This window comes from Agelaius tricolor, unplaced genomic scaffold, assembly GCF_023055355.1.
Source record: "Agelaius tricolor isolate 1412-34295 unplaced genomic scaffold, bAgeTri1.0.p SCAF_10, whole genome shotgun sequence".
In the NCBI taxonomy this organism is placed as follows: Eukaryota; Metazoa; Chordata; class Aves; order Passeriformes; family Icteridae; genus Agelaius; species Agelaius tricolor.
The window spans coordinates 17,794,342-17,811,524 of record NW_027269270.1 but is presented as its reverse complement, the minus strand read 5'-3'; the positions used below and the strand labels follow the sequence as shown (position 1 = coordinate 17,811,524).

Here is a 17,183-nt window from a genome sequence, read left to right as displayed (position 1 = left end):
AGCTGATTAAGTTTGATACCCAATGAAATAATGTAGTTGTATTAGGTGGAAATAATTTGAAGTTCAAATCATGGGCTTAGTCTGGTTTGTGATATATGGCTGGTTTTGGGTTATTGTGGGTCTTTGGGTTTTTGTTCAGGGTTTTTTATTTGTTTTTAAACTCTGTCCAAGATATGTATTTCAATGCATATAACCTTTATAAAAGTACTCAAGTCTAAATGCATATAGAGTAGAATAAACCAGGATTTATAAAATTGTTACTTATTAATGATGGTGATTACTCAGAGTCCAAATTTCCTCAACGAGTTCACTTTTGCTGTAGCTTTTGTGAAATGAGAAAGCATAAGAATGTTCCTGCTAATTTTCTTGCAAAGTAGATGTGGGATCTGACAGTTTACCCATATTTACAGATGGTCAGAAGGTTCTTGATTTGTTTCCATTTGGATTCACAAAGAACCTTTTATTTAAGAAAAGAGAGAGCCCTTGCTTACCTTGACTCCCATGGGAGACCCTGGGTGGAAGAGACTGCTAAGCATTTGTATTTTCCCACTGTTGTTTCACGGGGAGGTGAATTTGGATTCTCCTGAAGAATGCCTGGCTGTTACAGGAGGGGTGTCAGGAAGTATTGTCTCATTTGAACCTCTGCCTTCTCTGGAGTGACAAGGGAGGCCTAGGTTTTGGCTCCTGTGAATCTCTCGGGTGAGCTATAATCCCTTTTGTGGTGGCAGAAATGCCCTTCCTCAACAGTGTGTCTGGGCAGAAATTCAGCAATGTGGCTCTGACAAAGACTTCCTTCTATTTAGTAACTCTGTGAGAAGAGAGGATGGGATGGGATGGAATATAATTTAGCTACCTAAAAATGTCAAGTTATATTTAGGAAATTCAAAATTCCACTATGGAGGATTGAAGCTTCCCTCCCTCCCCCCACCAACCTTGAAGAAGTGATTAACTGAGGGTGCCTCTCAGCATGGAGACTGCTTGCTGCTATTGTCTCCTGCAGAAACAACTCTGCTGCTAACTGGTTTAACTGTATCATGTCCTTGAACATGTTTTCCTCTAACCACCTTTCAGGATTTGAGGACTGTTCCGTAGTATATAACAACATACAGAGAAAAATGTGACAATAGTACTCTTTTCCTGACCAATTTTTGTTCTTTCCATCTGTCAAATGTTTGAGTTTTCTTTTTTCTCCTAGTGCCACTGCAGCAAAAATGCCTGCCTTTTGTTTATGTCTTCCTACATGAGCATTGTGACATCATCAGTGGTATCGCCAGGGGGAAAAAAATATGCATAGCTGTAGCTAAACCAGCTGCTCGTTAGCAATCTTTCTAGTCTGCTTTCATTTCTTCTCATTAATGTACACACAAGAGTGTTTCCTGCCTAAGAGACATGGAAGGTTCTCAGCCACAAAACATCTGCTCAGTCCTTGTCTTTGGATAGATGAAAATGGTAGCACTTCAGAATACTCTCACTCTTGATAATGGCATTTTTAAAAAAACGAAATGAATGTGAGAGTGTAGAAGATATTCATTACTGGATTTAGTTGTAGGTAATTCTGAATCCTTTGCTAACCATCTTGTATAATTCAGTGTAATCACAGAGACTGCATATCAACTGTTACAAAACCATAATAATACAAACCGAGCGAGATGCCAAGAACAATAAAGAAATGAGTTTTGCCATTGATTTGCATGACGACACGGTAAGGCAAATGAATCTGTTAGTCATGCTTGTCCCTTCTTCCATGCAAATCAGCAGCAAAACTTCCACTGACTTTGATAGGACCTGAATAATGCCAACCATGAGCTACAAGCTGTCATTTATTCTAATGAGAGATCTTAAATAGAATAAGGAGGTATTTCATTTGTGGAATGTTAATGAGAAAACAGTTTCTTTTGCTATCTCATGTTATCAAAATGCTCTGAATTATTCTAGAGATAATTGACTGTTTTGTAGAATAGCTGCATCTTTGCAATGTTAATATTATGGATAATTGTGTGTTCGGTACGAGTTTTCAGGGCGGAGGAGAGATGTTCATTTATCATCACTAGCTGTTTGTAGAAAGCCAGCTTTAAATTAGAATACTCAGGGAATTCACTCTGCAGTAGGAATCAAGCTATGTCCAAATATTCTAGCATGGAACCCTGATACTGATAATGGATCAGTGAAAAAAATAATTAATATTTATCATTTTCTGTAAGGACTTTTGTAATTTGAATCTAGATATTCACTTACTCTAATATGAAATACTCAGGGAAATATTAAGTTTTTAAGCATTATAAAATGTTATTTAAATTAATAATTTTTGTTTAAAATAAACAAGAAAACCCAAGCCAACCAACCAAATGCACGCATGCACACACACACAAACAAACCCCAGAGCATCACCAACTATTACCAAGAAGAGATTAGACTTCACTGTATTACATAATTTGTCATTTGAATTTGAGAGTAATCCCTGCCCAAATGGCCAATTCTTATTCACCTGAGTAGCCTCAGTGAAGCCAGCAAAACTCATTTTAAGACCAAAGATTACACGATAATGCCCTTGACTGATGAGACAAATTTAAATTAAGGAGCTGTTTTTTAGGTATAATTTTTCATTTGGAAGCTTGTCCTCCACATAAAGGATAAACACTGGCAGATTAAGTGTTGGCAAAATATTACCTCTTCAGAATATTAATTTCAGTGTGTACTGTGTGCAGAGCGATGCAGACAATGCATGGCTTGTGCCACTCCCCGCAAGAAAAAATTACTTGTAACAAATCTCTTGGATTTCTTCTTGGACCAGCGTTACAGCGGGAATTATAATAATAATTAAAAAAAAAAAAAGTTCAGGGGATTTCCGTAACAACTGCTGTCTTAATGAACTAAAGAAGCCTTAGAATTTGTTATTCCTTCCTCATAGTAGACCTCAGCTGATAAAAATATCCGTAGCCGGTGAAATCAGTGGCATGCCTGGCTTTCTCAGACAAAACTCCCATGTGATCACACAGGCAGCCTCAGTGAGCCCGAAGCTGCTCAGCAAGCAGTAGGTAATGAGTCTTTGTGCAGAGTGCAGCTCTTGTGGCTGAACAATAAAGCATATGGTACCAGCAATAAAACACAGTGCTGGGAAATTTAAGAAGATTCTGCTGGAAGTGGGAAGACAGTGAATATGTCAAACGTTATAAAATGACGATCAATCTGGTTTGGGTCCTAATTAATAAAAACAGTGCATGGATTGGAAAAACAACAATTTGAACAGGTCAGTTTTTTTATAGATTCTTCACACACTTCAGTGTTTTAAATTTAAATGGGTTTTTTGCTATTTCTTGATTGTTAACAAAGCCAGTTTTTTTTCATTTTGTACGGTGGGATTGTAAGGATGCACATCAGTCTGATACCAAGCTAAATAAATTGTGTAAGTTCTGTGATCAAATTCATTGTAAAAATGTTTTTACCATTATTCCTATGCAATTCAAACTTCAATTGTGCATGAAAAATGGGATAGCAAGTAAAATTAAATTTATGCTAGATGGATCATTTACCAATATCATAAAATATTTAGTAACAACAATCTATTACTCTGTTATGTATTCGAAACTAATTCTTTCTCAGTAGGAGATCTGTAGTGTTTGTGTTTGGTTAAACATAATGTAACATTAGAGCATATCTTACAGTGCACTTACATGGGTTTTTTTTCCTCCACATTCTCCTTGGAAATTTTTGGAAGTGTTGTTTTGTGTTATTTTTAATGCAATTGGATACATTTGGGAGTGATACATTATAACTGCATGCATTTCACTCTAATGTTAATGCAAAATATGTTATTATTTTTCGAGCAAGTAATTGTTTCTCATAGTAGTTCTTAGTTAATTATACATAATTATTTTATTTTTTGAAAACTGCTCCCAAAGATTTCTGTGACCTGTGTTTTTCTTAAAGAGGATGGATGTGCAAATTCTCAGTGATTTATCATCATATAGAAATTAACAATGTAAAAGTTTTATTCCTTAAATCTCTTTACAGTATTGGGTTTGGGGTTTTTTTTTCTTTCTTTTCTGAGTGCTGAAGATCGTAAATTAGATATGCTGATTTTTGGGGAGTATTTTAGCAGGAAGGAGATGGAGCCCTTGAAAAGCGATTGGGGAAATAAACAAAACTCGAAATGTAGAGAACAGTATCTCTTTTCATGTGCACTTATGATTCCAAGGGAGAAACGTGCTTTATGAGCAGCCCGTTTATTCCGTGGCTGTGGCCGTGCGGGAGGCGCAGGGCCCGGCGCGCTGCGCTCGCGGTCCGTCCGTACCGGTTCGCTTTGTGCGGGCACGGCGGAGCCCGCGCTGCCCGCCCTCGGTAATTAAAGAAAGGGAGAAGGCAAAGGGAGCCCGGGCTGCGGCTGCAGAGCCGAGGGCGGGGGCAGCGGCTCTCCCAGGGAACCGCCGCGCCGGGCGGGCGGGCGGCGCTGGCCCGGTTCGGGGCGGGGGGCGCGGGCGCTGCCGCCCGGCTCGGCGGGCCCGGGGCGAGGGCCCGTGCCCAGCATGCCCCGCGGCGGGGCGGGGCCGGGCCATGCAAATGCGGGGGCGGGGCGGCGGCGCGCGGAGGGCGCGGGCAGGTACGGTGGGCGCGGGCCGGGCGGCGGAGCCGCGGCCGCTGCGGCCGCTCCGGCCCCTCCGCGGGAGCGCGGCCGGACACGGACACGGGAACCGGGCGGGGCCCGGCTGCCTCCACGGCTGAGTGCGCTGCGGGCGGGGCCGGGGCCGCGCGGCCCGCGCGCTTTGGCAGTCGGAAATGTGCTTCGGCTTACGGGGCATCATTTTCCATTTGCAAATATTGCTGATACCTAAGCGAAGTGCTTTGCAGTCCCTGCTTTAAAACGGTTCTCCTGTAAAAGGTAATTTTATATTACAATCCTGATTCAGCTTGGCATCTCAGAACGCAGGCCTGTTTGTCTTTTAAACAATAGATCAGAAAGGATATGTAAAAACACTTTTTCACCGTACTTATGTGCAGCTATTAATTTATTTTACAGAGAACCCTGGTAATATCGCAGTAACACCTGCAGTATGTACCATAAGATTGGATGAGATAACACTGAACATGTCACTCTATGCTAATTCAAATTGAGAAAATACAGCAATATACAGTCATACAATTATCATATAATTGCTATATTTGTCTAAAATGAGTATGGTGGGTTTTAAATTTAAATTTATGAGGTGGTTAGGTACTTACAGTAAGTGCATACAGAGATAAAATTAACAGTGTGCAGTAAAATAACAATAGGAGCGTCTCTACAAAGCAACATTTCCACTGTTACAATGGAATCACAACTTTGAAATACACCTGTCTTGTCTGTTTATATAGGAAAGAAACAATAAACGTTTTTTCTGTGGATTAGGCTCTTCATATTCTAAAACACTCCCAGTGTCAAGTTTTTTAAGAAAGCTTAAAGAAAAAATTCCTGAAGCAAAAAGGTGTTCTGTGTTGCTACTAACTTATGGTAATTTTAAGACGCACTTTTCTTCACCCCATCTAAATGCTATTGAAAGTGTGATTATGTAAACATTTTATGCTGCAATTGGAATGGTGGCTGTTGAGTCTCTTTTAGAATCATAAATATAACCAAATCTTTATGTAGGTATCCGGCATTTTGGAGACAGAGATGTGATTTTGATCTCTCATGTTACTGGAGTTTTGTGTTAATTACACTGTCTTAATTTATTTCTGGATCTGAGGAGCCCAAACCTGCTGTACAATGTTTTGGTTTGAGGATGCAGTGTTTGCTGTATATCTTAGTTTTTTGGTCTCCATTGTTTACCAGAAAGAGCAATTTACCTTTATCTTGCTTTAGACAGATGCAGTAGTTTATTAAATGAAGTTTGAGTTCAATATAAATTGAAGACATGTAAGTCATGGTTTAGAGTACACAGTGGCAAATGTTTGGAAACTTAATTCCAAAGCTTAGATAATTTTCCTGAGATGGCAACAGATGATTGTCTTATCTAAAACTTTTGTTTGCTCTTAAAATGTACTTCTAGTAACTGAACCTTGAAGTTTAGAGATGTTTTCCCTTTGAACAAGCGGCTGGAAAGTCAGGCTGAAGCAAGGCAGCTGCAATATATTGCAGCATTGGTAAAGATGTCTTAAAGATAAATTTACATGCAGTCTGTCTGTCTGTCTCTTTTTGCTCTTGCTCTGAGCTAGACATGATGATGAGAAAAAGTGGATTATAGATGTACCCCTTCCTCAATAAAATATCCCCAAAGACCATCGCATCTTTAAAATGCTGATACCACTTAAAGTCCTACCAGTGAGTTTTGATCACTGTTGCTTCATTGCTTTTTTGTAGGCTTTTTTGACACTGGAACAGGGATTGAGTGTAGATAAAAGACAGATATGACTCATCTACAAATGTACAGAAGATGAAAATATTTACTAGGTTAAAGCAGCTCTGAGGTAAATAGCATGCCTTTAATTTCTCCACCTCTCCACAGATACGGATACAGTATTCTAATGGAACTGATGATAAATGGGAGATGTGAGTGATTTACATGGAAAAAAAAAATCAAAGTGGAAAATTGTGGCCTTTTTCTTCCCCCACATTTGCATATAATTCTTTCCTACAGATTCCCTATCTCTACAACCACCCTACAAAAAAGAGGTTTCTATTTTTAGCACCTCTGCTTCAGTTTTTCATTACTTCAAATAATTTTTCCACAAAAAAATAGGGAAAATGAGAAAAGGAGTAAAAGCTTGTATTGCCGTAACAATTTGATGGAAAATTCACTTAATATATGTAACTGGACAACTTAAATATTGTAAAGTTAAGGACAAAAGGAAGAGGAGCTGCTTGATTTTTTTAAGGTTTTTCTATGCTTAAACACAAAAGTATAAGCAAGGATACTTCTTAAAAACTAGCATCCAAATGCATTGGACAATTTGCATTCAGGCTTTCAGATGAAAAGGTACATGGCTTTTGTTTAGTACTTCATAAATAATTTCGTGGAATATATAACTTGATGTCCTGATTGATTTTGGGGCTGGTTTGTATCCTGCTCTTTCATAAGCAGCAGGGATTTGCATATTTATTCCATTGGCTAATGTGAAGTAGGAAATGTGGGCTGCAGAGTATGGAGCCTGCCTCTGATCAGTCGTTCTGGGGGATACGGGCAGGAGCTACAACATCATTTACCGATGGCAGCTTCACCGTCTCGCGTGGTTGTTGGATTTTGATGAGGAAATGCAAGCAGCGATACCATTATGTAGTGGGAGGCTGCGGAGTAAATCAGGCTCTGTGGTATTTGTAGCTCTCATTAGCATGCTGCCCCTTCGTTACATTTATTTATTCAATTCTGGCAAATCGTTTCTGTGCGTGCCTATCAGGAGGTGATATTCTGTCCGTGCTGGCGGGGGGATGGAGGCTGCGGGCGCGCTGCGGTGCCGCGCTGTGTGTGCGCCGGGCCCGGAGCCGCCCCAGGCCCTGCTGGGCTCCCCTGCTCGGGAACAAGGCTCCTTCTCTAACACAGCTCGGGAACAAGGCTCCTTCTCTAACACAGCTCGGGAACAAGGCTCCTTCTCTAACACAGCTCGGGAACAAGGCTTCCTTCTCAAACACATCTCCCCGGGGATGCTGCTGGGGCCGGGGCCGGGGCTGTGCGGTGCCTGTGGCCTGTCCCACCTGAGGAGCACCTGGCTGCTCCTCCTGGGATGATGGAATAGGCTGACATAGTGCTGCTGCAGGAGGAGGTCGGGTGTTTGGAATAGGGATATGATGAACTTCTTAGTGAACATTTGATGATGACTTCTTAGTGATTTAAAATTTGTTCTTTGTCACTATTGAACAGAGTCTGCTTTAAATGTACCATAGATGTGTTAACAAGGAAGCTGGATTGCAGATGTTGTTAGCTGCACTTCCTAAGCGATAGCCATCTCTTGTAAATGCCATTTGTGTGGGGGTGATAGGGTAAACAAAAAATGCTGAAAGCCACAAAATGTATTTGTTAATTGTTTTTAGTGTGGACATCAAATGGTAGCACTGCTTACTTCCAACATGGACTGTGACAGCTGAGCAGGCTATTCTCAAGCAAATATTTTGACTTTTAAATATTTTATTTTAGGGGCAGGGAGGGAAATCCCACTACTCAGGGGGGAATTGACTCCCAGAGTTGCCATTATTTTGCTGTCTTGTTGTACCAGAGTCTTTATGGAAGAATTCACTTTCAGAGTAGCCAGAGGTTTAACTTTGTTGCTTTCAATTAAGTTGCTCAGTTGTTTACTATTATGCTTCTCATCCACTCTTGCTTCTAAAGAAACATCTTTCATTAATAAAATGGAAAAGTAGAAACTGCACAGTATTAACCTTTTTATCTCCTTTGGAAAAGACAGAGTGATCAGAGATTTAATAAAGGAAAATACATCAAATAATAAAAAGAACCCACTTCCGATAGATAGGAAGTGGAAGCCGCATACCTTCACAGCAGTGCTTTCAGGAGAGTGTAGGGCAGATAATTAATTTTGTCCCAGCAGACTCCCCTGGCTGAAGTGGTGCTGAATGGTCATAAGGTGCTTACAAGTCAGGCAATGAGATGGCAGTGGGCTCGCTGCTCAGCTCCTATTCATCATTGTCTCAGTGACAAGAGTGCCTTGGGAATTGCATGGGAACATGCTTATTATTAGACCTGCAGCTCTTCTGTCAGCTTTCTAAGGAAGTTTTCAGCTTTGAATTATAAAGCGAACTGAAAAGAATTCTTAGACATGTTTATTAGTATACAAGTCACTACAGGCATAAACCAAATTTTATTTAGCATAAAAAAAAGTAAAGAGAGTCAACATTCAGTTTTAACACAGCTGGGAATGTAATTTCAGATCCATCTTACTGTCTGTCTGTCATGTTGTGTTAGCACCACAGGCCCTTCCTTTGGGTGCCTTTGTGTTGATTATGTACAGGTGAGTAAGGACCTCTGGGGAATTTTTGCTGGCCACAAATATGAAATTACTATTGGAAATTTTGCCAGTAATTGAATATATGCTTTTAAAATAATTTTTGAGGTTTTCACTTATTGAAAATATAGAGAAGACTACTGGCTTACAGAGAAACGTTTTACTTTATTGATTATGCATATTTTGTCTCTCTTCATAAAAAAAAATAAATCTCATTCTATTGACCATGGTCACTAAATCTGAGACTTTGAAATCTTAGTGTGGCTGATCTTTTTGACTCATTTTGTAAGGAAATTAGGTTTGTGCAGTTATGCTTTCTCTGTGCCTGTCATATTGTTCAATATGTCTATCATATTTTCCTAATTAGTTTTTTTGACCTGTTAGCTGGTATCAGCTGAGCTTGAAGCAGAAGCAGTTAATCTTCTTCAAGTATTGTGCAAATGGGTGGTGAGATGGGAAAGAGAGATTGCTAGTTCACACCAGTGAAAAACAATTGGCACTGTGGCTAAGACCCTGATTATCAAAGTAACCACATAGAGGAAAGCTTAAACCGTGACCCTGGGGAAGAGCATCAGTGAAGCAGCCCTCATACTGTGCCTTGGGTAATCCATCCAGAAGAGACAAATCCATAAATAGTAAAGGTCCATTTGTTTCTCAGATTTTTTCTTATTTTCTTTTTTTTTTGTAAACTTGAAATTAAATTCCTCTCATTTTTAGCTGATAGCTGAGTAGCTTATTTTTACCTTGTGTCTTTCTTAGAAGATTAAGTCAATTCCTTACATATATGTCAGTGGCAGAAGAAGACTTCACGGTTGTGTTGTATGAATTCACTGTTTCCTGCATTCAGTAATTTGTTGTGTATGTTAAGGGGTCTGTTTTTGGTGAATTTCCCTCATCAGTGTTTCATTGTGAAATAATATTATTTCTAAAAATCTCCAGTTTTTAAAAAAATAAATGTATTGTTTTTCAGACTTGAATAGATACACCATGAATGGTGCAAAGTCAAAAAGCAAATCCTAGAAACAAATAGCAACTTTACATCTTCTATTTTTGTGTAATTTTTTTTGTGGACTTGAATATATACTTAGGACTGTCTTGGGTGTGCATGAAAAATGCAGATTGTAGCATTATATTTTGGTTGTGCATTGTCCTTGATCTAGATAGAAAGCTTGAATTATTATAGCCATAAAGCTATTTTTGAAGATGATAATTTCAAAACATCAGAGCCTTCCAGTAGATATTAATAATTTATATTTTCCAGTACGAATAGTTTTATTGACTTGATTCTCTAGGGAAAAAGATGCACTTAAACATATTTTTACTAATTTTGGCTCTACTTGAGGCCAAGCCTTGAATGAAGTCATGATTTTACTGTCATGCCATGGAGCTACATTCATTTCATTGATGGCAATTGAATGTTGGCTCCTGCTGACCAAATTTTTTTTTGTTTTTAGGGGCCTGTTTTATTCTTCGTCAGATATTTCTGCTGATAAAAATAATGTGTTTCCTGGTATTTTCCTAGCTGTTTAGTTTCTACCATTTTCTTTCAGTTTTATAGTAAAAAATAGCAACAGAGTTTTGAGCTACCAGAGAAGCCAGTCTGTAACTTTACATGACTACTAATAGCTGTGCCAAATATTTACTTGGTGTCTTTAAAATATGCACAGCACAGATTTTATTAGAGAATTGGGTTAATTATGTTCTTTCTAATGTCAGCATTTATTAACAAGATAAAACCAAGCTGTTATTGGACATTTTTATGCTTTCGGTGTTTAAAAAAAAAAAAAAGAGAGAAGGAGAAAAAGGAAAAAAAAATGAAAAAGCCCATCAGTCAAAAATCTTTTGATTGGTTCCTTGTAAGTCATTTGATGCAAAGAACCAAGATCATACAATAAATTTTCAATGTCTTGTTGCTGAAGTCCAAAGAACATAATCTGACTGTTGAAGTATTGGGGCTCCACATTGTTTTTCATGCATTCCCTCACTGAACCTGGAAACTCCTGGAGCACCCAGATCTGTCACTGCTTGCATAGGAACAGTAGAAGGTATTCCTGTAGCTGTGCCTTTTTTTGAGTGGATGTGACAAGGCAAAGGCATGAGGTTGGTCAAAATCATCTGCCAAGCTGGAATTGGAGCGCTGAAGGGAGGAGAGTTGAAACAGTGTCCATTAGGGAACGTGCTGAGCATGTCTATTGTGTAACGCTGCAGCAGCAGCACTGAAATGCAAATGGCTGCTGGCTGAGCACAGGCAGGTCTTCAATATCACAGGATTTGGTGCATAATAAGCTGAGACCCTTTTTCATGCCACCTTTGTGGCGAGTTCTTATTACCAACATTTGTTAAAGCATAGTAAACATGTACATTAAATGTATATATGTAATTAAATTTTACCAGTGTATGACAAAAGAACACCTATGTTAGAAGAGCAACAAAATTTGCAGTTAAATAAAGAATAAGTACTAAATAGCATAATTTTTCTATCATACGACCCTTTACTGTGTATTTATTTTGATATCCAAAGCAGTGTGTATTTACACTTCCGAGGTGCCTGTTGGATCTAAAGATGTATTTCACAGGGGTGCTGCAAATGGTCTGTGTTAGGGCAGTGTTCTGCTCCACAGATTAGTTCTGCTCAACAGCTGTGTATCAGTACAGCTGATCTGCTTTTGCTGCTTGCTCAAAGTGAGCTGAGCTAATGCAAAACCGTAGCTATCTGTTCACATTCATAGCACAGATGAACACCACTGAGTGTGGTAACACTCAACTTTGAGGACACCTGTATTTTTGTATACCTTCTCCTTTATAACTGGCCTCCAGTGATCATGACAGAGCATGGCTTTGCTATTTCATTTATATTTCTTTTAAATAGTTAGGGAAATTTGAAACTCATTATTTTTGTCTGAGTCCCACTTCTGTAGGAAAGGAATCTTTTCATAACCTTTTGCTTCATTCCTTTCTCATGATTTTTTCTTGCTTCAGTTTTTCGTCTTTCATTGTGGTGTTACTCGATCTGTATTACCATTTTCAAAAATCAACTAATTTAAGCAATTTTTCATGTTTTAGACACATCTTTGACATTTCCCAAAACATCTGCTAAGAATTTCAAGTCTTTTCAGTAATGTTCTTCGGAGTGAGAATGCTTTTCAACCACTGCAGTTGCAAAATTTTTAACTATCTTTGGTTTTTAATGCAGATAAAACACTTTATCTCTTTCTCCTTTTTAAATATTTTTGCCAAGTTTAGACATGTGGAACATACATATGAAGATGAGAGAAAATAGGTAAAAAGCGAGAGAGTGAGAGTAAGCTTTTCATGTTCCCTCTCCAGAAGAAGCCATTTAGAGGTCAGAATAGCCAGCATAATTGATTCCTGCCAGAGGCAGTATGAATTTATATCTTTACCCTTGACTTGACTTTTAGCCTATATTTGTTTAGCCATTTAAATTGTTGTAGCCATTTCTTCCGACCATGCCCTTGGCAGTCTCATTGTTGACACTTTCACTACACTTCCCCTGCATTTGAAGTCATAATGCCTGGAAATATTTTTGAAAGAAAGCATGTAGGCTACAACTATGTACTGTGTAACTCTAATCCCAAGAGCTAAAGCTTTCTCAATTAAAGCAAGCATTGTGTAATATAAGGTGTATTTCTTCACAGGGAAGTTCTGACTTGATATTGAAATTGTAATTTTGATGTTACGTTGGCTGGGATATGCAAACGTAATGCTTTAAAGATGTAATTAAAGCTTTCAGAGAGAAAAGTTGATTTTTAAGGAGTCCAGAAGATGAATTAAAGGAATTCAGTTTCCTTTTATTGAAGGGGGGAGAAGGGGCAAAGTTATGTTCAGAAACAGAATTTTGGTAATTAATAAGCCAAACTGTCATTCCCCCAGAGATCCTATTGTTGAATACATCTGCTTTGTGTATCAAACATTTCTTTTTGAAGTGTTTTAGAATTTATCAGAATCCCATTGTATTTGGAGACAAGGCAGAATTACAGAGCCAGCAAAGCTGCTCTTTACTGATGCAGAGGTGCAAGGTGTAGGGAGGAGCTCATGTTTCCTAGCAGTGTGGGGAAGGCTGTAAATTCCCTGTCCTTCCAATGGCACTTTGAGCAGGAATGGTTTGTCTCTTATGCTGAGGTTTGGCTGTGGCCATTGAGGACTGCAGGTCTTCTGTTTCTGAGTAAGGTTTCAGGATTAGTCTCTAAGTCATGTCTGCTTAATGAAATAAGAAGCAAGGCACTTGGAGGTTAGATGCTTGAGAGAGAAATGTTTTAATCCCCGGTGTCCATGTGGGTACCCTTCAGCATGGAACCGTGCTCGTGCTGTTGGAGCTCCCTGTGCCCCACAGTCACAGTCCAGTACCTCCTGAAGGGAGGTACTCTGACCTTCCCTTTCAAGAGCAGAGCGTAGGTCACTCTTCATCCAAAAACATCTTTCTTGTAAAGATCTGCTGCTGAATGGGTCTCTTGTTAATTTACAAAGCAGCACAGCTAAGAAATCCACCCAGGTGCTGGAGAGCAGAGTCTGTTGTTCAGTACCTGCTGCTCCTAAGCTGTAGCTTAGTGGAGAGCATCCTAGTCCTTTGTTTAGGTGGAGACCATTTTGCCGGTATAGAAAATAATGCCAAGATTCATAGTCCAAAGAGGGTGGGCACAGATAGCAGCCAAGTGCTGTACTGTATTTACCAGCCTTTGGGTACATAAACAATTGCTCATGGGTTTGGGTCTGCCCAGCCTTTCTGTCCCTTCTCCTTCTCAACATGCTTTGCACTCATAACAGATTTTCCTTTTGTTCTTGGACACCTTACTTGGAAGAACATGAAGTTTCAGGCTCCCAGGGAGACCTCAACAGATTCAGATATCTCAAATCTCTGTAACTTTGGGTATGTGCAGAAGTGCCTTTATGGTAGGGGAACTTGAAAGTGAGACCCTGGAAAAGCTCACATGACTTTGAAGAAGACAATTTGGTGACAGATTGGCAGAGCCTTCTAGGAAGGGGGTTTTGGTCTGAGGGACGACCGACAAGGACATTGGAGTAATTTCAAAGTTTTTGGTTACTCCAGTGAAAGCAGCTGTTGCTTTCACTGTCAGCAGGCAATAATCAGCCGTTTATATGTCCCTGTGCTCTTGCAGGGGGGACACAGCTGTAGCTGTGAGGTGTCAAAGTGTACCTGTTGAGATGGCATATCACTCCCTCTGTTCTTGTTTTGTAGCCCTAGGAAATATAGCACCAGTTCCAAGACCAGGCATGTGTTGGCTGTATTGGGGACCAGTGCTCCCTCTACATTATTCTCATGAGCTACACCTTCTGATGGAATTCTGCATCTTTTTCTGGGGATTATTAACTCAGAATTTGAAGAATCTGAATAGTAAACAAGTGCTCAAGTGTTTCAGACCTGCACGGTTTCTTGCTCATTTTCTCTTCCTTTTTCTTGCTGATGAATGCTTTAGTTCCCACATTAAAAGAGGAGCAGTGTCAGCAAGAGGCTGTGTGGCTTTGGGGAGCTCCCCAGGGGCAGGCAGGCTGTGAAGGGTTGCACAGCTGAGGTTGGGAGTGTTGGCAGGAGCATGCCAGGTGCTTTCCAGCAGCTGCAGCCATTGGACAGCTGCCCCAGCTTGGGGATGCAGGACTTAATGTGCAGTTCCATTTGTGTCTCCACCACTGTCCCCTCCCTGCACACCCCCCAAATATAAAGGTGTTTCCTGATTCTGTACAGGATCAGCAGATGCACTCTACTTCCCATGTCATGTAATCCCTACTGAAATGGAAATACCGCTGTAATACAGCAACAAGATGTCAGTGACTTCTCCTCAGCTGTCCCCACTTCGTGCAGGTACCTGTGTAGTTCTGTCTAGTACAGCATTCTGCTGGCCACTCCTGCCTTCCTGCTGCTTACTGTCCAAAATATTGTAGAGATTGAAACTGCAGTGATTTTGAAGGGGGTGTGGATATAGTTTCAGAAGATGTGTTTTGTTGTGGTTTTTTTCTTCTCACAGAAAACTAATAAGAAACTTGTTGCCTCAGGAGACCAAGTCAAGTGAATTTCTAAGAGGCTGGGCACTGTCATATAGCAAGATTTCAAGTATCATGCCTAGGGGAAATTGGCTGTAAGGATGAGGAAGCAGAGCTGTGTATCTGCAGTTGTTTGGCAGGATTTTGCATCCCATTGCTTTCCATTGAAGCATTAAATAGTGACTACTGCTGGAGACAGGATATTAAACTTGGTACAATCTCATGTGTGTTTTTTAGAGCTTTTGATTCTCAAGAAGTGAATGAACTCCCTTATTATAAAACTTCTGTTCTAATCCTTGCAATTTAATAATATCATTAAAATGTTGTATAATGTATATGCAATTTCAAGTTTTGACTTACAAAGGCAAGTTTAAACCTGCTCATAAGTTCCTCCTGCTGTGCTTAGGAGCTGGCAGGCAAAGTAAAATGCTTTGTCAGCAAAGCAAAACAAGTAATTAGAGCTAAACTTCTTTGCACTGGGAAGAAACCACTGTGCCCTTGCCACCTAAACCCATGAATTTCGTATAGACAGTTTTCAGTGTTTGTGGAATTATGATCTGGAATTAGTCTCACAGACTCTGTAAGATGGTGAGTCCTACTTTTTCTTTGGGTTTTTTTGTTTGTTGGTTTGTTTGTTTTTGTTTGGGTTTTTTGTTGTTGTTGTTGTTTTGTTTTGTTTTGTTTTACTTTTTCCTCTTTTTTTTTTTTTTGTAGTTCTCATTCTCATATGCCCACCTTTATCTTGCCATGACTTCATACCATGCTGAAAGGTTGCAATTCTCTTCACACTGTTGCTTTGTTTTTTCCAGGGAAGAAACTGGTGTTGGGGCTTTAAGGGAGCTGTAGAATACACAGGAGACATTGAAACTACTTAGTATGAGGCCAAGTGTGAGCAAAGATAGCAGAGTTCTAACTGCTGAAGGGCTGTGCTTGCAGGGTCAGAGCACAGCAGCTACATCCCTGAGACTGCCTCTGTACTAATTGAAAAGATAAGACAGACATGGGCTAGGGACAGCATTCTCTGGCTGCTGCTGCCAAGTGGCAGGACACAGCTCTTGTCCACAATGGTTGAGCTGTCAGGCCTCTGCCAAAACCCAGGTACCTTCATCCAGCCTGCCTGCTGGGAATGGTTCTGGCACCTGCTTCATCCTGCATAATCCAGGAGAGCGAGAGGTGGCCTGAGCCAAAGCCCTGAAATGTGCTAATTGTTGAACATTTTTGGCCAGTACTGGAGTCTCTGCTTTAACCTTGTCTTCTTTAGTGGCCACTTAGCCCAGCTTATGCAAGCTTCCTCACAGATATATTGGGGTTTTAAACACAGAGCCATCGAAAGGTTGGTGGGAAGGGAGTTCTGGAGGGTATCTAGTTCAGCTTCCAGGAAGGAGCAGAATGTGGCTGGTCCAGAATTAAGGAATCCTAAAGGTAGCTGTAGAGATTTTAATAGTTCTGTTTCATGAGCAGTGTAAATGAATTTTTTATTTTTCTTGCTTTCAGTGGGATTGGGTAGAAGCCTTTGTCAAGTCCTAAGTGCTGGGTTGTGTGTCCCTGATGAGTACAGTGTGTCATCAATCCCAGACAAACTTTTTGCCTGGATAAGTGTTAGGAGCACTTGTCTTTGCAGTGCTGCAGGCAGGATGGTGGCAGCTGTGTGTCCCCTGGGCAGGCTCCAGCTGTTCTTGATCTCTCCTCAGCTAGTTAATTACATGCAATATTTCTGCCTCTGCTGTGTCATGGTGTTTAGGGGAGCACTCCCCAGGCTAGTGCTCCCACAGAAACTCTCCAAACTCACTCACTCTCCCTCCCCCCCGCAGTGGCTGGAGAGGAGAATAGGAGGCAAAAAAGGTGAAGATGGTGGGTTCAGATAAGAACAATTTACTGGAAATGGCAATGAGATAAGGAGAGGGACAGTAAGGGCAACAATATTCATGACAGAGAGTACCAGAAAAGAAATGTTACTGCTCACTGTGGAAACCCACAACAGACAACACCAGCTCTCTCTGCCGTGGAATTGGAGCCATAAGGAACTTCTGCTCCCCAGAAAAGACTCCCTTCCCCCTGCCCCCAGTAATGATGTGAGGTGGTACAGAATAACCTTGGTGTCCTGGCCATGCCCCCTCTGGGGTATTGCAAAAAATTAACCCTGTCCTGGCTGGAACCAGAACATGCTGCTAAATGAATACGTAGTTTTATAATATTCTACTTAACATCAGGAATATATTAGGCATTTCATTTCTTAATTTTGG

At 40.3% G+C, this 17,183-nt stretch overlaps 1 protein-coding gene across 9 annotated transcripts in view; it reads left to right on the top strand.

Annotated features, from left to right (window-relative positions):
• The window catches only part of CSRNP3 (cysteine and serine rich nuclear protein 3), a 97,934-nt gene that overhangs the window by 53,140 nt on the left and 27,611 nt on the right, over window positions 1-17,183 (top strand). The window contains exon 1 of one of the 9 annotated variants that reach the window (XM_071435005.1): window positions 3,008-3,247. The exons of 7 other annotated variants lie outside the window; for them this stretch is intronic. The gene's annotated coding sequence lies outside the window, so the exon portion shown is untranslated. Of the gene's footprint in view, window positions 1-3,007; window positions 3,248-4,608; window positions 4,877-17,183 lie in introns of those variants that run through there. One more of the 9 variants, XM_071435006.1, reaches the window with a different exon arrangement.